At 39.7% G+C, this 19,475-nt stretch overlaps 1 pseudogene across 1 annotated transcript; it reads left to right on the top strand.

Annotated features, from left to right (window-relative positions):
* The first annotated feature begins 8,296 nt into the window (after positions 1–8,296).
* Positions 8,297–18,045, top strand: LOC148820875 (nuclear factor 7, brain-like; annotated as a pseudogene). Its single transcript, XR_016094160.1, has 5 exons — positions 8,297–8,904; positions 10,278–10,373; positions 11,415–11,641; positions 12,139–12,161; positions 17,062–18,045. The product of XR_016094160.1 is annotated as a nuclear factor 7, brain-like (transcript).
* Positions 18,046–19,475: the final 1,430 nt, after the last annotated feature.

Below are 19,475 nucleotides of genomic sequence, written 5' to 3'. Positions count from 1 at the left end.
GGAGTGAGAGGGTATAAATAGGGAAGAGCGTGAGGAATGACATTGATTAATTAGTGTGCGGGTGTTGGCGGCGAGAAGTGCTCGTAGGATTGCGGTTCATGACTGGACCCCAACACAGCAGAACCCAACCTCTCACTCTCTGAGGATCTAACCAGTGTGAGATGCAGAGCTGAGAGAGAGCAGCTTCCTGACAACCCAGAGAGGTTTGAACACCATTACTATGTTCTAGGATCTGAGGGGTTCACCTCAGAGAGACACTGCTGGGATGTGGAATTGGGAAACAGCATCTTCTGGTACTTCGGTTTGGCCAAAAAATTCATCAACAGGAAAGAATCGATTACCCTGAGCGAAGAGTGAGGAATTTGTGCTCTCAACAGGAATACGGCTCACTGTGAAGAATAAATCCCAGAAGATCAGAGTGCAGGTGGGCTATGACATGGGGGAGCTGTAATTCCTTGACCCCAGCGATGGGACACATATCTATACTTTTAAACACACATTTACTGAAAGGGTGAAAATCTGTTACTCTTAGAATCTGCCCAGTAAACGTGTCTGTAACTGTGGGCAATAACACAGTATGATGAGGGAGATCAAAGCAGAACTGGAGTGAAAAATCCTCCTTAAGCTTTAGTGGAGTCACTGAGTGATGCTGCTCAGACTCCAATAGCAGAGCAATGGGCAACACCGCCCCCAGTAGGACAGGAGGAGGAGAATTCAAACACGGCAGGACTGGTTATTAGAGGTAGCTTTAAAATTGTTCCTTCTTCTTTGTAGTTCAATAATGTAGAATAAATGCCAACACTGATTTAAATGTGTTTGAATTTTAGGTTACCTTTAAAAATGACTTGCTAGATAATAGCACAGTGTGTTGACCAGAGCATGGCTGATGTGAAAAACTCTCCTAAATGGACCTTCAGCATATGCACTGTGTTGTGCTGTGGGTAATAGTACTGTATGTAAACCTAGATGTAGATGAAATCAGGCTACAAGGTGATGATGCTTGGACTTGTGTCAGGGTCTGATTGATGGACTCTGAACCTTCACACGAATGGAATCACATACTGTATGAAGAAAAAGAAGAGAACTGAAGACAGGTGAATAGAAGAGAAAAAGGATTCCTAAATACTTTCTATTTTGAACTGTCATATGAAAATAATTGTAAATATAAATTAAAGGGCTAAATACTGTAAAAAGCTAAATGATTTACAGTATTCCTGATAAGTTCTCCAATGTATCAGTGTTCAGATGACAATTGTTGCCCCACATTGTACAATAAGATTTTTATTGTCCCCTGAGGGAAATTTTTTATGGACACCGAGCACTCCTGTACATTTAAATAGAATAGAATGCAAAAGACTGTCAGAGCTCTGCTATAGAAATAAACACATAAAATCAAGATGACCAATCATTATTTTTTAGCACTGCTGTCATTTATAATAAATGACAAGACCAGGTTTTAGAATTTATTTAACATTAAAAATTATGTTATGTGTTATAACAGGGGATCTGTTAACAAAAAATATTTTGCTATGGAAAAACATAAATTAACATGTTTACAGAGAATGTCTGATCTTTAAAACAATTTGACTTTAAAACTCCAGTCACCTCTACAGTGCCAGGTCTTAATACAATAAGTAGTTATCCAGAATGAGTGTAACATAGGACACACAGGCTCTTTTCATCTTTTCATTTAGGTACAGCAATGAATAAAACAGCATTTAAAAATTGTGGGACAACATTCAAAAGAAGTGGAATGGGACTTTTAGATACAAACAGAACATGTGATATTGCATTTTTAAATTTTAAGCAGACATTGGAATTCTTCATGAAAGATTATTTCTCACATTGCACACCATAAGCAAATAATCAAATAATGGAATTTATTTAAATTGCTTATTGATAATTGGGTGTGGTCTGCTTTTCGTAATTCGCCATTTTCTCAACCCTGTATTCGCAACAATATTTAATTGAATTAAAATACAGCTCTGTATTTACCTGCCTCAGCTGTGTTTGTGTCCTTTTTATGAATGACCAATAGATTTTGTAATCAAGGGGAGGAAGCCCTATCCTATGAGCAAAATTTAGCATCAAAGTAGCACCACATTAATAGTTGTATACTGTGTAATGGATGCTGATAATGCAGAAAACAATGCGGGCAGATATTAAAAAATGAATGGATATATGTCAATGCGGTTTTAATCTGTGACCTTTACAACATTAATGGTGATGAACAGGAAGTCATGATCGCACCCATATGGCGTCTCTCGACTAGAGGTTGTCCTGGGAAACCGTCACACTCTCACAAGGGCTCACGATGCTCCAGGGCTTGTCGCATAAACCACATTCCCTTCAGGTGATCTGCCTTTAATTACCAATTATTTAATTCCTTACTAATTACTTAGTTTCTCTATTTAAAGCTGGAGCCCTGCTTCGACATGCTCCATCATTGCTCTTTTCATCCCCTTTCAATTTTCATGTCTGCACTTTAATTTCCATTCCATTATTATTTTTCCACCATCCTGTCTGTTCTCACCTGATGTCCGGTTCCTGTGGCAGATGCCTCAGCAGTCTCTCCAGCTCGTAGTCTCACCCTGGATCCCGAAGCCCATCTGCACCCCTGTCTCTGGTTCTCAGCGCCTGGGTTCTGCTCCTAAGTCGAAATCCCATTCTCCCTCGGGGCTCAGCAATTGGATTCCCTTCCAAGACCAAGATACCCGCGGATCCTCCTTTTTTCCCTGGGAGCTCGGCACAGGATTCCGCTCCATAGCCGAGGCTGCTCAATTCTGTTGACAGGCTGATTCGTAGAGAGTCCCAGGCTGGATGCTGGCTACCCATTTCTTGCCATTGAGAAAGTCTGCTCAGACTCCGATCCGGTCTGGTTCCAGGACATCTCTCAGCACTGCAACCACTGTTCCAGTTCCTGACTGCACGCCAACCCTAGACCTCCTCCCTGGATTCCCTGGACTTTACCTCAGCTGGCCTCTCATCCCCAGCTTCTGTTGTTCAGGACCCCCGGGCTCTTCCCGTGCGGCCCTGCATCCCTGTTCCAGATCATTCACTCCACTCCAAATTTTTCACTGTACACTGCAGTCCTGCTTCTCCACTCCCATTCCACTTCACTCCACTCCAGGACTTCAGTGTACTCCAAAGCCTCTGAACCAGATTGCACACAGACATCTGACTTCAGCCCTGGGAACCCTGCAGTTTTTCTCTGTTGGTCTCCCTATCCCACATCCAGGAGGCAGCTTCTGCCGTCCAGGTCCTCAGGGCTCTCCCCATGCAACTCTCACCTGACTGCACGGTGATCCCTGACCTCTGCCCTGGACTCCCTGGACAACTTCTCCGCTGGTTTCCCATTTCTGTGGTTCTGTTCCACATACAGGAGGCAGCTCCTGCTATCCAGAACCTCAGGGATCTTCCCGTGTAGCCCTCTCCACTCCTCCGGTTCTGGTGGCTTGGTTTCTCCTGGTATCTGCCCTGGGAATCCTGGACTTGTCCCTGCTGGCCTCATTCTCTGGCAGTTCCATCCAGCATCCAGGAGGCAGCTTCTGGTGTGGCCATGTATTCCTGTTCTGTTCCAGATCATTCACTCCACTCCAATATCTCACTGTACACCGCAGTCCTGCTTCTCCATTCCCATTCCACTTCACTTCACACTTCACTCCCCTCAGCTCATTACCCACGGCCCAGTTTTGATTCCTGTTTAACCCTGTCCCTTGCTCTTTTTCTTTCCTCTGTCTTTCAGGCTGCTCTTCTGCCTCCTCTTTAAAGCGGCTTCTTCTCTTGGTTCAAGGCTCTTTTCTTTCCCCCACTCTCCTGTCTCTCGGGCTGTCTGGGTTCAATTCCTTCTTTATCTTTTATTCCGTAGTGTCCTTTCAGTGTCCCAGCAGAGCCTTCTGTTCTGTTCTGGCTTCAAAGTAAATGACTAAACTAGAGTAATAGAATCCCACAAAGGCAGTATCACAGTATTCTCACAGTGTAATGCAGGAGCCTGCATGGGAGCAACAAAATAAAGTGCAGAATCTTGGTTACTGAGAAAGAGCTTAGATTTATAGTATTGAAATCTGAACAAAAAGTATTCCATTAACATTCAGTAAGTGAGCTAATATCCATTCTTAGGAAGCTATTTATTTATTGTGAGAATCTTGTTAACTTTAAGTCTATTTCAGATATCTATATTAGAAGGCAATAATACGTGTGAAAAGAGCTCAGTACATGGCTCTGTGTGCACTTTTAACATAGCCAGCAATACAACCCACTAAAATCCTCTGCAAATGCAGAGAGAACATGCAAACTCCCTACACACAAAGCTCAGTCAGGAATTGAATCAAGGACAATCAAGAAAGGGATACAGATGTTTTAACCAATACATTTCCATTCTGCTCATCTTAAAAATGAAATGGAATAAAATATTTGAATAATAATTTAAATTAGTCTTCATGTACAGTACAGTAGAATTACAAAACCTTTACCCCCAAAACAGTTTAGATGCTGTCGTCACTGCAGTTCTGAAATGGAATGGACTGGAGGGGCTGTAGAAACACTGTACTAGAGAGGGTCTCTCTGTGGTGATTTTTTTTCTGCAGTAAAGTATCATTTCATTCCAGAAGGAGCTCAAGGCTGCACTGGAACCTCTGCAAAAGAAACTGGAACACACATGTGACCTAACTCCAAAGGTAGATTAAGGTAATCTTGCTTTGAAATCCTAAAATATTTCCGAAACACAAATGAAAATCTTCTTATTACACCTAGAACAAATGCCTGAAAGGCTGTTCCTTGGTGTTCTTACAGCTGTTGGAATAAAATACTATTTAAATTTATTTTTTGTGGAAACTGGATAACGCTTGTTATTGCCAGCTGCTGATTCGGAAAACAATAAGCTTCTGCTAGGAGAGATATAGTACAGTACCTCCACCCAAGAACAAACCAAATAAAAATCAATAAAATTCAACCTTTGATCAACAAATTTTATTCCAGTTACAGGCCCAGAAAACTGAGAGGCTGATAAAGGAGGAGTTTGAGAAACTTCACCAGTTTCTACATGATAAAGAGGTAGCCACAATCGCTGCACTGAAGGAGGAAGAGGAGCAGAAGAGTCAGATGATGAAGGTGAAGATTGAGAGCCTTACAAAATAGATCTCATCCCTCTCACATACAATCAGAGCCATAGAACAGGAGATGGGAGCTGAATTAGTTTCATTCCTGCCCGTAGAGATGACTCTGTGACAACAGTCCTCTGAATGCAGACTGACAGTACTGAATGGTCACAGCTGCAGTGTGCACTATACCGTGCTATAACATGGAGGAGTCAGTTCTGTTGTGAATTTAATTCTGCCAACTACACGTTCTCCTGTAGTGTCCCTGAAACATTTTTCCTCTCACAGACAGGTCAATTTTTGCTAGAAAATCTGAGGTTCAGACTGAACTTACTTTCATACAGGGAGATCATGGACTCCTATCGGCCTGCAATCAGTCAGAGTTGGCAGCAATGCTGACTGCTTAGTACACACAAGTGCCTCTTCATTTACAATATTAGATGAGTAATTTTCTCAAAATAAAGAGTTTTTACACTACTTTTATGTCTAATAACATTTTATATGTGGTTTAAAAGTGTGACTCTTTTGAGATTTTAATGTTTGATTTGTATGATTTAATTATGTCACAGTTGAATTAACTGTTTATAAAAAAATGTATATTAATGTAAATTGAATTTCTATTTAATAATTGGTCCTGTTGTTGTTTTTCAGAAATTCAAGGATGTGAATTCCAGCCTGTCTTCCTCTATTCTATTGTACTGAGTCTAAACCCACAGCAGCACTGACTCCTGAATATTATTGCAGAGTCCAGCACACACTGCAGGATCCAGAGGAGGTTTCAGGAGCACTGATAGATGTTGCCAAGCACCTGGGCTCTCTGAAGTACACAGACTGGAAGAAGATGCTGGGGATTGTTCAGTACAATGAGTACTGGGGGGCAGGATCACAATTGGGGGTGGGGTGGGGGAGGGGATTTACATATTTTCACAGTACAGGAGGAACACTGAGAATTGAGGAGTTTGCTCTACTGGTGTCACTATGTGTTTGTCCTGGTGATCCTCTCCTGACAGGGTGTTTGTCGTGTCCTGAGTTTTTAGCTGTTGTTCTCCTACTGATACTAACTCTAAAAATGTCCGTGCCTTTATTAATATGCTGATGGAAAAAATGAAACACAACATTTTCTGGAATGAGAATACTATAGTTATAGCTTATGTACTTTCACAAAAAGTATTTGATTTGTTTTAAGCCCCCTGACCAGCAATACAGATTGTGCAGTGAGGCATTGCAACTTGCCAATCACTCGAAAGCTCGTTAGGTGCACTTTTACACATCAAGGTCCAGGTGGAACAATGCCTGATCAGGTCACCTTTAAAAAGGTCTTAATTCAAAGCTTAGGTCACTGCAAGAAAATGGTCACACTTAGTCAGTCTTCTGTGCATTCCATAATGCCTCAAATGTCACCAGAAGCAAAGGAAAGGGCCATTGGCATGCTGTAGGTAGGCATGTCATGTGCCAGCATTGCCAGACACTATGGAGTAAGCCACTCCACTGTGTCCCGACTACAGAGAAGGTTTCAGCAGACCAGCAGGACAGATGACCACCCAAGATCTGGTCACCCTCGAGTGACCACACCAGAGCAGGGCCAACACATCAGACTGGTCAATCTGAGAGATCGTTTCAGATCTGCCACCTGTACTACTGATGAAACTGCCGGCAGACACAATGCCTGCATGAGTGACAGGACAGTGAGGCTCCATGCTGCTGGCCTTAGAGCAAGGAGAGCTGTCACAGGCCCTCTGCTCACACCTCCTAGACATCACACCTGACTGCCCTGGGCCACTGCTGACGAGCCTGCGATGGACTCGTCAGCAGTGTCATCAGCAGTGTCACTGACAATGACATGGATGAGACACTCTTCAGCTTGTTCCACTCTGACGGGAGGGCCACAGTGTGGAAGAGGAGGTGTTGTTTCTTTTTTCCATCAGTATATTATTTTCATTTTTCACTATATTTTATTATTTTCAAACATTTAACTTATATAAAACTTATCACTAGTTTTAATTTCCAAGCTGTAGTCTGTAACTCCCCAGCTCTCTTAAACATTTTTTTACATTTTAAAAGTTGTAACTTTTGGTTGTTTTTACATTGATGTAAAGCTGTAATGAGGCTTTATTGACTTCTGCACGTTTAATTTAAATGTCATCTTTATACAACTTTATGACTTTTGTATTAGTCAAAACTAATTTACAGAAATCTGTTTTTAAAATTGTCCACCTTTGATTAATTGTATTACCCCAATATTTTTATTATTTGGAAACATTTAACCATATACATTATCAATGGTGTGTGAGTTTTCCAATTGAAATTGACAGTGATGTAATTTGTTTTAGTTTTTAATTCATATTCTTATTATAAAATGTATAACTTTTGATTATTTTTACAATAAAACTGAGTTCTACTGATGCTATTGTTACAGCCATTGTTGACTTGTCTACATTTTAAAAAGTCATTTTTATAATTTTTTATTAATTTATTCTATATAAGTTTCTATACATTCTGCAAGATTGCACGGTTATTTTATTTAATATAAAAGGATAGGGTTGATCTCTATCATCTTTCCTCTCAGCTACTGTGACTCTGGATCCCAACACAGCACAGCCACATGTCTCACTCTCTGAGGATCTAACCAGTATGAAACACAGTGATGAGGAACAACATCCCCCTGGTAATCCGGAGAGGTTTGATTATAATTTCTGTGTGCGGGGATCTGAATAATTCGTCTCAGGGAGACACTGCTGGGATGTGGAGGTGGGAGACAACACTTTCTGGGCTTTGGTTTTGGCCAAACACTTTTATCAACAGGAAAGGATCACTGACAATGACAATAAAACATTATTTTCAGAAATGCAGAATAATAGATTTGTTCCATTTGGCAGCACCTTCAAAACAAGAACATTTACAGGTTCAGACTGTTTGGTGGAGAGAACATCAGGTGGAAAGGAGAAACAGACAAAGAACAACAAAGAATCAGGAAACATAATTAAATTATAAATGAGGGAATAAAACGTATCTTTACAATAATTAAGTTTTGAATGACAGTTTATTAGAAAGATGCTGCTCCTTAGTAAACCTGTTACTGGGAACACCTGACAGGTATTTGTCAACACCTAACAGTTCAGCAGGAAGAGGAGGGGTGTGATGACAGGTTTAACTACCTTATATTCAGTAACAATCTGTATTAGTTATTTTATGTAGTGAAATATGCTGCATTTTAAAAATGTTAAAAATACAAAAATAACAACAATAAACACACATAATTACTAGAGAAAAGTAATTACAGCTATAATTTCACAGGAAAGTGATAAACCCAGCAGTATGAAAAGCACTAAATGAAAGTGAAAGCAAATGTGAAGCTGTGACCAGGCACTATTTATGAGAACAAGACGGACTGTAAGTCTGGTGAGAAATGGCAGCAAGATCTTCTATCCTGGAAGAGGAGCTCTCCTGTCCTGTGTGCTATGAAATCTTCAAAGATCCTGTTGTCCTGATATGTAGCCACAGCTTCTGTAAATCTTGTCTGCAGCAGTACTGGGAGCAGAAGGGATCTCAGGAATGTCCTGTCTGCAGGAGATCTTCTAAAGACCAATCTCCAATCAACCTGGCTCTAAAGAATCTGTGTGAGAACTTCTTACAGGAGAGGAGTCAGAGACCTCCAGCAGGGTCTAAAGAGCTCTGTAGTCTGCACAGGGAGACACTCAAGCTCTTCTGTTTGACTGATGAAGAGCCTGTCTGCCTGGTTTGTTAGACTTCAAGAAAACACAAAAACCATGAGCTCTGTCCTGTGGAAGAGGCCACAGGGAATTGCAAGGTGAGAAAATACTGTTCTAAAAAATAAAAAATGTTTTTCCAGTTCATTTATTATTATAAAGATTTGGATTAGCACAGTGTTGCTGTTAAACCCATGTATTACCTTTTCTGACACAGACTCAATCATTATATTTGCCACTTAAATATTTTTCTGGCTTTATAGCTGTCTATAAAATAGTTTATTCTATCATCTGCCAGTGACTGATTTAATTTTTAGAAAATTAGCCTTTCAATTACTGTGCTCTCAATTTAAGGAATTTCTAAGTAGATATCCTCAACATACAGTATCCTCTTCAGTCTGATACATTTTCAGTCTGCAGTGTATGATACTAAATTAGATTTCAGTTAAATTATCTGATTTTTCTAATGGTAACAAAATCAGTAATAAGAGGACAAAAGAATAGATGCATATGAAGCTCAATTAAATACAATTTAATTAAATACAGTTTTCACCTTAAAATGGGAGATTACAGCAACATGTAAGATATCTAGCTACAGAGTCTTTACAAAATTAATTATAATGTTGCACTTTCATAAAGGTTTATGTCTTTATGTTTATTTCATACTGATTTTCATACATATGCTGTGTTTTTCAGTGGGCTGTGCACTGTTTCCCTGTATGCTGCCAGAAAGATGGAAAGACATAACCTGGATTGGATTTATTTTTTTATTTACTATTTTGTTTTTATTTTCAACTGTATGCTTCATTTCTCAATCATGACTGCAGCACTAAAATTAAAATACATTTCAAGAAATTAACTTCAGTGATTTAGAGCATAGCTGCAGTGATCTACAGGAAATCTACACAGTGCAGTATAAATAGAATATAAAATGTGAAAATATATTAATACCATAGGATAGCACAGTGACTACAAGCTAAAAGTGTGTTGTTCAGGGAAACCAAGGTACAAAGTGTGAAATTACTATGATCAGTATTAATTCTGTATGTACTGTAAGTAATAAGCCAACCTTACTGACTGCGAGCACTGACTTAACAACTGCTGTCCCATATTTTGATATCTCTAGTGTAAGAAATTTTGTAATTTTGTAATTTTGTAGAAAGGCCTGCTGTAAAGAATAAAAGAGTGTCCCAAATCAGAAAGGATCAAACAGTGAGATAATCATACTGTATGTAGGGCCACACTCACTGATTATTATTACAGGACTGTTAGAAATGCATGTCCTCAGTGAGATCATTTCTGTTCTGTCAGTTGTCATCAATATAAATTAATTATCCAGTTATATTATTTTTATTTAATTTTTTATATTATGCGGCTGTAGAGATTTCAAGAATCAGATTAAGGAGCAGTGTTTTCTTCAGTGTGCTGACAGTGAGGCTTCTTCTTAAAATGCAATCTCTGTGACTTCATTAAGGAGAAACTCAAAGCTGTACTGGAGCCCCTTCAGAAGAAGCTGGAAACCTTCAATAAAGATAAAGAAACATGTGATCGATGTGCAGAGCACATTAAGGTAATCTTGGTTTGAAATTATAAATGTAGTTGAAAAAATACAGACTAAAATATTCAACTTGGATTGTCTCCAGAATAAGAAATGAGAAAAATAATGGCCAGCTCTACAGTACATCCATCTCAGAAAATCAGTCTGTAAAAAACTAATTTCATAAATGAAATAACAAATCTAAGGATGCTGGAATAAAACAGTGAAAGGCTTTCAGCAGGTGCCAATCTGCAGTGAGTTGGTGCTTTGAGGAGCGGAGGCTGTAGGAGATATTGTATTTAAATGGACTGTCCAAACTCTTGTGAGGAAGCAAACCCTCTTTTTAAAAGAAAACAGTCTTTGGTAGATGACTGGACAGCTGAGCACTGCAATCCAGAGGTGCCACAGAGATGCAGGGAAATCAGCCTGCGAAGTGCATCACAGCTGTGTCACCAGAGATGTAGTCAGACAGGGAACATGGGAGTGTTTAAATCCTGTGTTTGTACTGGTGGAAACATAGCAGTGAGATAGGAAGTGGATGAGTGCAGAGGTAGAATCCCCAGTGGTTTCCGACAGAAGGACAGCTTCTGATTGACAGACCACAGTGATGGAGCCAGCAGTGCATAGTGCATTCCATAGTGGTGTATTAGACTACAGTGGGTTTTCTCTCCTTTGTGATCATGCCTGAGCACGGCTGAGGGGTTAGAGTATGAGTGAGAATATATTGTTGTAGTGAGAAAACGATAAAGATGTAATATGAAAAGGGTTGATGTGTATAAGACAAAGAGTTATAGTTAGGCACAGATGGGGCCAGAATGAACACATATACAGTAATAGGATTGGAGCTCATCAGTCACAAACACTTATTCTTAAGGTTTAACTTATTAGTGTCTAATTCATTAGGATTTTTTCACTGTTTATTATTGAGAACTCTTCAAATTGTTAAAAGTACTGTACCTTGTGTTAGAAGATAGAACACCACCCCCAAAAAATAACAGTACAAGTTTTGTGGAAAATTATCCCTTAGTTTCACAATGAACTAATTCGGCCATTAATAAATACTTTCCTTTCCAGACTCAGGTGCACCAAACAGAGAAGCAGATTAAGGAAGAGTTTGAGAAACTTCACCAGTTTCTACAAGATGAAGAGGCAGCAAGGACAGCTGCAGTGAGGGAGGAAGAAGAACTGAAAAGCCACATGATGAAGGAGAAGATTGAGAGCCTTACAAGAGAGATCACTTCCCTTTCAGAAACAATCAGAGCTGTAAAACAGGATATGAGTGCTGGAGACATTTCATTCCTGCAGGTAGAGATGACTCTCTGTGACATCAGTCCTTGAATGCAGACTGACAGTACTAAGTGGTCACATTCACACACTGACATCTGCACTGTGTATCACTGTAACATTGAGGAGTGAGCTCTGCTGCGAGTATAACACTGGTAGCTAGAAATTCTCCTGGAATGTCCTCTACCAGATATTTCTGTGTTAAATTTGGAGAAAAAAAAACTACTTCTACCTTGTTTTCTGGAACTGCATTTTACCTACAATGTTTATGTTAATATTTTATTGTATGCATGTATTAAATATCAGACAAATTCAATTAAATATTCAACATTGTTTAAAACAATATTAGTTATAGTTATAACTACTAAATACTAGTTATTAGCTATAACTTTCAAAAACTTCATGAAGCTGTGCAAAGTTATTTGTGTTCTTTATTTACTTTATTTAATGTGACTGGTAGAACTATATGGTGGCCTGTAATTAACTGGTATCTGGTTCTGTTGTTGTTTTTCAGAACTATAAGCACACAAAGGGCAGGTATGTGATCTTCAGGCTACCTTCCTCTATTCTATTGTACCAAGTCCAGACCCACAGCAGCACTGACTCCTGAATATTATTGCAGAGCCCAGCGCACACTGCAGGATCCAGAGGGGGTTTTAGGAGCACTGATAGATGTTGCCAAGCACCTGGACTCTCTGAAGTACAGAGTCTGGGAGAAGATGCTTGGGATTGTTCAGTACAATGAGTACTGGGGGACAGGGATCACAAGGGGGAGGGAGATTGACTGGTTTTCAGTACAGGATGTGGTATAATATGGGGTGTTTGGCAAGGAGACATAGTCCTCATTAGAGAGACATACAGTACATTGGTATGTGAACGCAGCTAAAGGGAATGACTAATTTAACAAAATTCAGCTGGGGTCGTACCTATAAGAACAGGCTAAGTACTTCCCAGAGAAGAGCTAAACCCAGGTTATCACTGACTCATTAAGCTTCAGAGTGGAAAGACAAAATCAGGTCCCTGTTAGCAGACATGCTGAAGCACAGCAGTGTGAGTAGCGGGTGCAAGATGCTGCTGACAACAGCAGTAGGAAAGATCTAGCCTACAATATACAGTATGAGAGCCGACTAGTGGCTGCAGCTTTAGATTTTTGGAGGAAAGATCTTGGAAAAGGCCCTTCCAGATCACAATTTGTGGATACACTACTATTATTAACTCCCAACACAACCTTATTTTGCTATTTAGAATAATTAAATATACAGTATGAATTACATAACTAGAAATTTTTTATTAACCAGCTTTGAAAAACACATAATAGCTTACAAACAAGAACAAGAAGTACCCATTTTACAAAGATACAGTGATATGTATTTTAACTTTGAAAGCAATAACGTGAAATGTGAATCTGTTAACTTCTACTTAAACACCTCAAGTATTCTACATGTCAGGAAAGAAAATGTGGCTTGTCTAGTGTTAGCTAGTTACACGGATCTGACAGACTCAAATAAAATACAAAAACTTTATTACTTGATTTAGCGAACCTCTGTTTTGAGATTTCTTGTCTTCCAGCACATTTGTTGCCTAGTTCACCTAAGCTCAGAGCAGCAATAACTAAAATCTCGGACGACTGGGGAAGAATAATCATTCCTATTTTTGTCTGAAACCCAGAAGGGGAGGATTAAAGGCAACAGTTTCAGAGCGATTTGTGGAGTTTGGGAACATCTAGTTCCTTAAAGGGACAGTCTGTTTTGGAGTGTAAGAAAAGAGCTACTCAAAGAAGGTCCCCTTAGTGTGAGGATTAGTGCATTAATGAGTGCTAGTGTGTGTACCAGAAAGAAAGGTGTAGAGGGACCCTTCCCCTGGCAATACATGTTATCTGGTGAAGAAAGGGGTCTATCTGGCTACTGACCTTGGGTGGTAGGCATGCTGTGGCAACAGTGTGAGAGTGCCACTGATGCTGGTATGTGTGAAAACAGAAGTGTCTGGGCATCAATAGAAAATGCCCTGTCTGCGTGTTTCAGAGAGCAGGGGTGTAGTGAAGGGACCCTCACTCTAGAAATGCAGGGCATGAAGAGGGTGGATGTGTGGAACTCTAAGTATGAGTAAAGGCAGGTGTGGCTAGGCATGAGGGAAAGATGTGCTGGCACCTAAGAATGCACAGCTTGGGATGTAAGAGTGAGGAGACAGACAGGTTGTGTGGCTTTAATGTGTGGATTACGTCTGAGTGTGAGAGTGAGGCTGTAGACTGGTGTGATGTGAGTGGTGGTCCAGCCTGGTGGCATCAGGTAGTGATGTTGGTGGCTGGAGGCAAACCTGTTAGTCTGAGGGCTGACTTGTTGAGGGTGAGAGAACCACTCAACATTGTTGACTATGAGTGACAGCAGAGAACCAGGAGGTTCCAAGAGTAATGTGTGGTACATACAGGAACAGGAGGCTCATTGTGTGAAAACTAGCAGGGGGGTAAGCTCCGACACAGAGCAAGGGAGCAGTAGGCTCCATGTATGGTAGCTAGGAGCAAAGAGACTCCTAGTAGAGTTTATGTCATCAAGGTACAGGGAAGGATTCTGAAGAGCTGCAGCCTTGCTATTGCAATCTCAGCCTGCCTATAAGATTAAGAATGTGGTAGAGCAGATGCAGCCAAATGGGAATGACCAAGTTGAAGGTCTTCCACTGTTACTTCCTAGCAGCCATATCACCCTGCAACTCACAACTGGCAACCCACTGAAGCTAAGCAGGTGTGAGCCTGGTCAGTACCTGGATGGGAGACCTCCTGGGAAAAACTAAGGTTGCTGCTGGAAGAGGTGTTAGTGGGGCCAGCAGGGGGCGCTCACCCTGTGGTCCATGTGGGTCCTAATGTCCCAGTATAGTGATGGGGACACTATACTGTAAACAGGTGCCGTCCTTCGGATGAGACGTAAAACCGAGGTCCTGACTCTCTGCGGTCATTAAAAATCCCAGGGCGTTTCTCGAAAAGAGTAGGGGTGTAACCCCGGTGTCCTGGCCAAATTTCCCATTGGCCCTTACCAATCATGGCCTCCTAATAATCCCCCTCTATGAATTGGCTACATTACTCTGCTCTCCTCCCCACTGATAGCTGGTGTGTGGTGAGCGTTCTGGTGCACTATGGCTGCCGTCGCATCATCCAGGTGGATGCTGCACATTGGTGGTGGTGGAGGGGAGTCCCCATTACCTGTAAAGCGCTTTGAGTGGAGTGTCCAGAAATTCTTGTGTTGCGGTACATGAATATAATTATATCGTTATTAATTTCTTTAGATATGCGATTCCATATTATATTCCCTTTTAATCAAATTCTAAAAGTATGCTTGTTGACTCCGGTATCACGTTAGTTAAAGACTTCGATGCTTAAAATGTTTAGGGAGAAATGGAATACTGGCGTGTATGTTTTCTTTAAAGTACCGAAACCAGCCATATACTGTATGTTTATGTTCCAAAATTAATATCGTTTATGGCCTTCACATGCGTTACAGTATGATCCTATTCTTTTTATGCTCAGCTACTAAGATTTCCCTTCAGTGGTAAAACTCCATATAAATATTCAATACTCAAACGGGCACAGTAAAGACATTAAATATACATATACATACTGTATAAAGTACAGTTTGCATACAGTAATATGTTTATGTTCCTAAATCAATCTCTTTTATGAGCATGTGAAAGGCATGGTGAATTGGAGATTCTCAAAAATTACTGTACTTTGCATGATTGGAAACAAATGCGTGATTGCAAAATGCTGTGGTGTTACTTTTACAAAGACGGTCAATGAAAAAAAGAATATTGACCAGGGCAATACTTTGAGTTTACAGCTTGTCCAAGGTCATTCATTATTAATACTATTAGTAATATCTTCGTTAAAGACTTTGATGGCGACAGCTCAAACATGAGAGGTTGAGCTTTATTAGCTCCACCTTGCGGAAATTCCGGATACTATTATTTTACTTGCGGTACTATAGGAGAATTTACGGTAACTCGTGGTAGACTGCGTAAAGCTCACCGCAAAATAATGCGGTATCGCCCGCTTTTTTTGAATGGCTGCATCTGTAAGTGTTAGCAATTATTATTATTATAATTAAAATGGACTAGCATAGCAGAGAGAGAGCTGGAGGTGAAGTTTGTTGAACCCAGGTATTCTTGTATGTTGGGGAAAAAGTTTCCTGACAGGTTGCGAGGGGAGTGTTTGGTACCCTGGTCACTTGTTTCATGCCTTAATGTGATAGCTACAGTATGGTGTCACATGGAGAAACATTTAGAATTATGGAGTCAATCGGATAAAAACAGTGAAAGTGTGACTGTCTGTGAAAAAGTCCTGGAGTGAAGTGAATGATCTCCTCCAGTTTGCTCTACTGGTGTCACTACATGTCCAGGCCCTGGTGATCCCCTCCTGACAGTGTGTCTGTATTGTCCTGAGTCTACAGTCCAATGCTGTCTGGATTCATCTTTTGAAGTCAATAACCCTGCAGCTCTCTAAAATTATTTTAATTTAAAAACTATTTTGAAAAGAACATGTCACTGTTGAGTTTCACATCATTGTTGTAAAACATGGATCTTTGTTAGTTTTTGTTAATTGAGCTTTACCCATGGTACACCATCACATGGTATGTAACTAACTTTCAAACAGGCCAACATAATCATAACTGCAGTAAACAGAAACATCTATTGTTGAGGTGGTAGGAGAGAAAAATGTCTATATACAGTATTTGCAAATCTCTGCCTTATTTTGTTGGTATATGGGTTTTGGTTCAGGAGTATGTTGAAGGTGTCTCTTAAAGAAGCTAGCTGAATGACTTGGTACCAGATCTCCACCTAGTGTTTAAAAAGGAGCTGGTCTAACCATCCAGCTTACAGTGGTGTGAACCATACATTCTATCCCCATAAAACAAATATATACTGTATAATATATACAGTAGGCTTCCTGATTGAGGTTTTGGAAAAAGGAACATTAAAAAAGAAGGAACACAAATTTATATATATATAGGTAAATTGTTAGTGAAGTGGGGTCACTGTATGTATAAAAGGCTCTTGTTTTGATTATTTTGTAATGGGCCTTTTAAAGATGAATTGTTTTAAAAGAAAATGGAAGTGGTTTCAGCAATAAAAGGCTGACTCCAGCTCCTGGTAAGAAGTTCTGAAGCACAGCAATATTGTTGATTTTGAATTTATTGGCTCAGTATATGTTTTTGTCAGATGTCAATATTCATGGCCTGTTCTTTTGGACTGTGAAACTGCAGACCATTCAGTGTAACAGAATAAAAACATCTAAGCGTAGGGTGAAAATGTCCCATGACATGGTGTTTTATTAATAATATTAATTTTATACATTTCTGTGACTGTTATATTTCATTCACTTAAGTTGCATAATATTAATTTAAAAATATTTTTACAAAAGTGTTTGATTTGTTTATGTTTCTTTTTCCATTAGATCCTGTGATTCTAGACCCCAACACTGCAAATCCTCGTCTTTCACTGTCTGAGGATCTAGCCTGTGTGAGATACAGACCTGAGAGACAGCAGCTTCCTGACAACCCAGAGAGGTTTGATCACTTTGAAGTCATTTTGGGCTCTGAGGGATTCTCCTCAGGGAGACACTGTTGGGATGTGGAGGTGGGAGACAACACCTTTTGGTTCTTGGGTGTGGTCAAAGAGTCCATCAACAGGAAAGTAATAATCCCTTTGAGCCCAGAAGAAGGAATCTGGATTATAGGTCACTGGGAAGGTGTTTACACAGCTCTGACCTCACCGAATACACAACTCTCTCTGAAAAGGAAACCCATGAAAATCAGAGTTAATCTGGACTATGACAGGGGGAAGGTGTTGTTCTCAGATCCCAGCGATGGAATTCTCATCTATACTTTTAAAAGCACATTTACTGACAGGGTGTTTCTTTCCTTATGGTCTTCTGACCCTGTTCCCCTGCGAATCTGCCCAGTGAAAGTGTCTGTAACAGTGGATAATAACACAGTGTGTTGAGGGTGAAGATCACAGCAGAGCAGGTGTGAAAATCCCTCCTTAATTAAGTATATAATGAATTATAGTTATAAACACTATGAGGTACAGCAATACATTTCTGTACATCTGTATCCTAAAATAACATCAGTAATATGATTTTCTAAATTAAGCATTGTATTAAGTCGAAGGCATGAAATAGCACTTCTTAGCTGTTCAGTCTTGCCTTATCATTCATCTTGGAGTACCTTTTGTGTGGAGTGTGCAGGCTCCTTCAGTGTTAAGTGTAGTTTAACTGTTACAGTAGCTTCATGTAAAAGAAAAGGATATCAATGTCTGGGAGTTGGGTTTACCTTCTACAGAGTACAAATGGAAGGTCCTGTTTTTTGTTTGTTTTTGCCGTGAATTCCTAATGCATTTTAATCAAAATAGCACATTGTAATTCAAAATAAAATCCAAAGTAGAACCCTGTTGTATCTGTTGTATCTGACTTTTCAAGAGCTTCACCTGTGTCTTCCTCTGTTTCTTCACCTGAAATAAGTCCACACTTTCTCTTGCCTTCATGTGCTATGTACAGACCAACTGCTGCTGGTTCATTAATAACACCCAAAGGATAAATATCACTTCAGACAAGATGATTAACTGATGACAGTTCTAATTTCTTCTTGAAGAAAACAAACTCCTACTTATGAAAAACTTAGATGTTTGTGTTGCTTACAGTATATCATTTACTGTACATCTTCCAGATAATGCGGGGAAGAAATGAAAATTTGTTATGATAAACAGTATAGTTAAAGGCAAAGAAATGACAGATGTTATTATCAAAATACATAACACCACAGTATGGCCTTATTTAAATATTTTGTACAATTTTGGTCACCATGTTATAGAGATGATATGCCAGCTCTTGAATCTGTCCAGAAAAGAGCTGCCAGTTATATTCTGGGGCTTAAGCAAATATTTTAAGGGAAAAAAGAAGACTATAAGCAGTCCTCATACAAAGTCAACCCAGTGCATCCCTTACAAAATGAAAAGGTAAACATGAACCAGAGGTCACAAGAGGAACATATGAGGCACTTCTTTACCCAAGAGTCCAACTGTGTCCTCTATTCTCTGCACATGAATTTTATTCCAGTTTACATCAATAAACTCTCAAGTACATTCCCTTTGTCAAATATGTTTAGGTACTTAATGACTTTTAGTAATATGTTTATATTTGTAACTGATTTAAACAATCTTGCACTTCTATGAAGACAAATACAGAGTCGATGAGTTATGGAAGAGAAAGAGGACATCGTGAAGATTTATTATTGAGATAAATTGGGAGTTATTTGATGATTAGTGGAAGTGTAAATTTTTCAAATTCAGTGAATTTTAATTGCACAAAATGCCACGCTTTAGTTCTTAATGACATCTAAAACAGGAAAGGTGTGAGAAAACTAAACAAAAGATTGAAAATGAGAAGATGTGGACCTGCAACTACATTAAAGTGTTGCATTTAAGTGCAAGCTGATGTACAACATTGAAATACATGTTTATGTGAGGCAATGCCATCATTATCTAGTCTACTGTATGTGTAGTACAGATAATCAATCCAAGTACTTTTTCAGTATCTTTATCAACTGTGTTTTAGTTTCACTGCTCAGTTATATTTGTAAAAGTGAGATCTTTAAGAACTCACAGCCGACTATGAGTCTGTTCTCAGACAGCCTCTGACTCCTTCCTGAATGCTTTTATAGGGAGCTGGCATCCCCAGCTGCAACCAATTCTTTAATTCCCTCACGGGAATGCAAGGAATGTATTCCTGGGACTTTTGCAACACTGCCCTCAGGCAGTTCAATCCTGTTACTCAAGTCCTGGTTCATACGCTCTGCTACACACCAGAAATCT

This window comes from Atractosteus spatula, chromosome 14 (assembly GCF_055471065.1).
Source record: "Atractosteus spatula isolate fAtrSpa1 chromosome 14, fAtrSpa1.hap1, whole genome shotgun sequence".
Classification (NCBI taxonomy): Eukaryota; Metazoa; Chordata; class Actinopteri; order Semionotiformes; family Lepisosteidae; genus Atractosteus; species Atractosteus spatula.
This window is presented reverse-complemented; position numbering and strand designations above follow the sequence as displayed.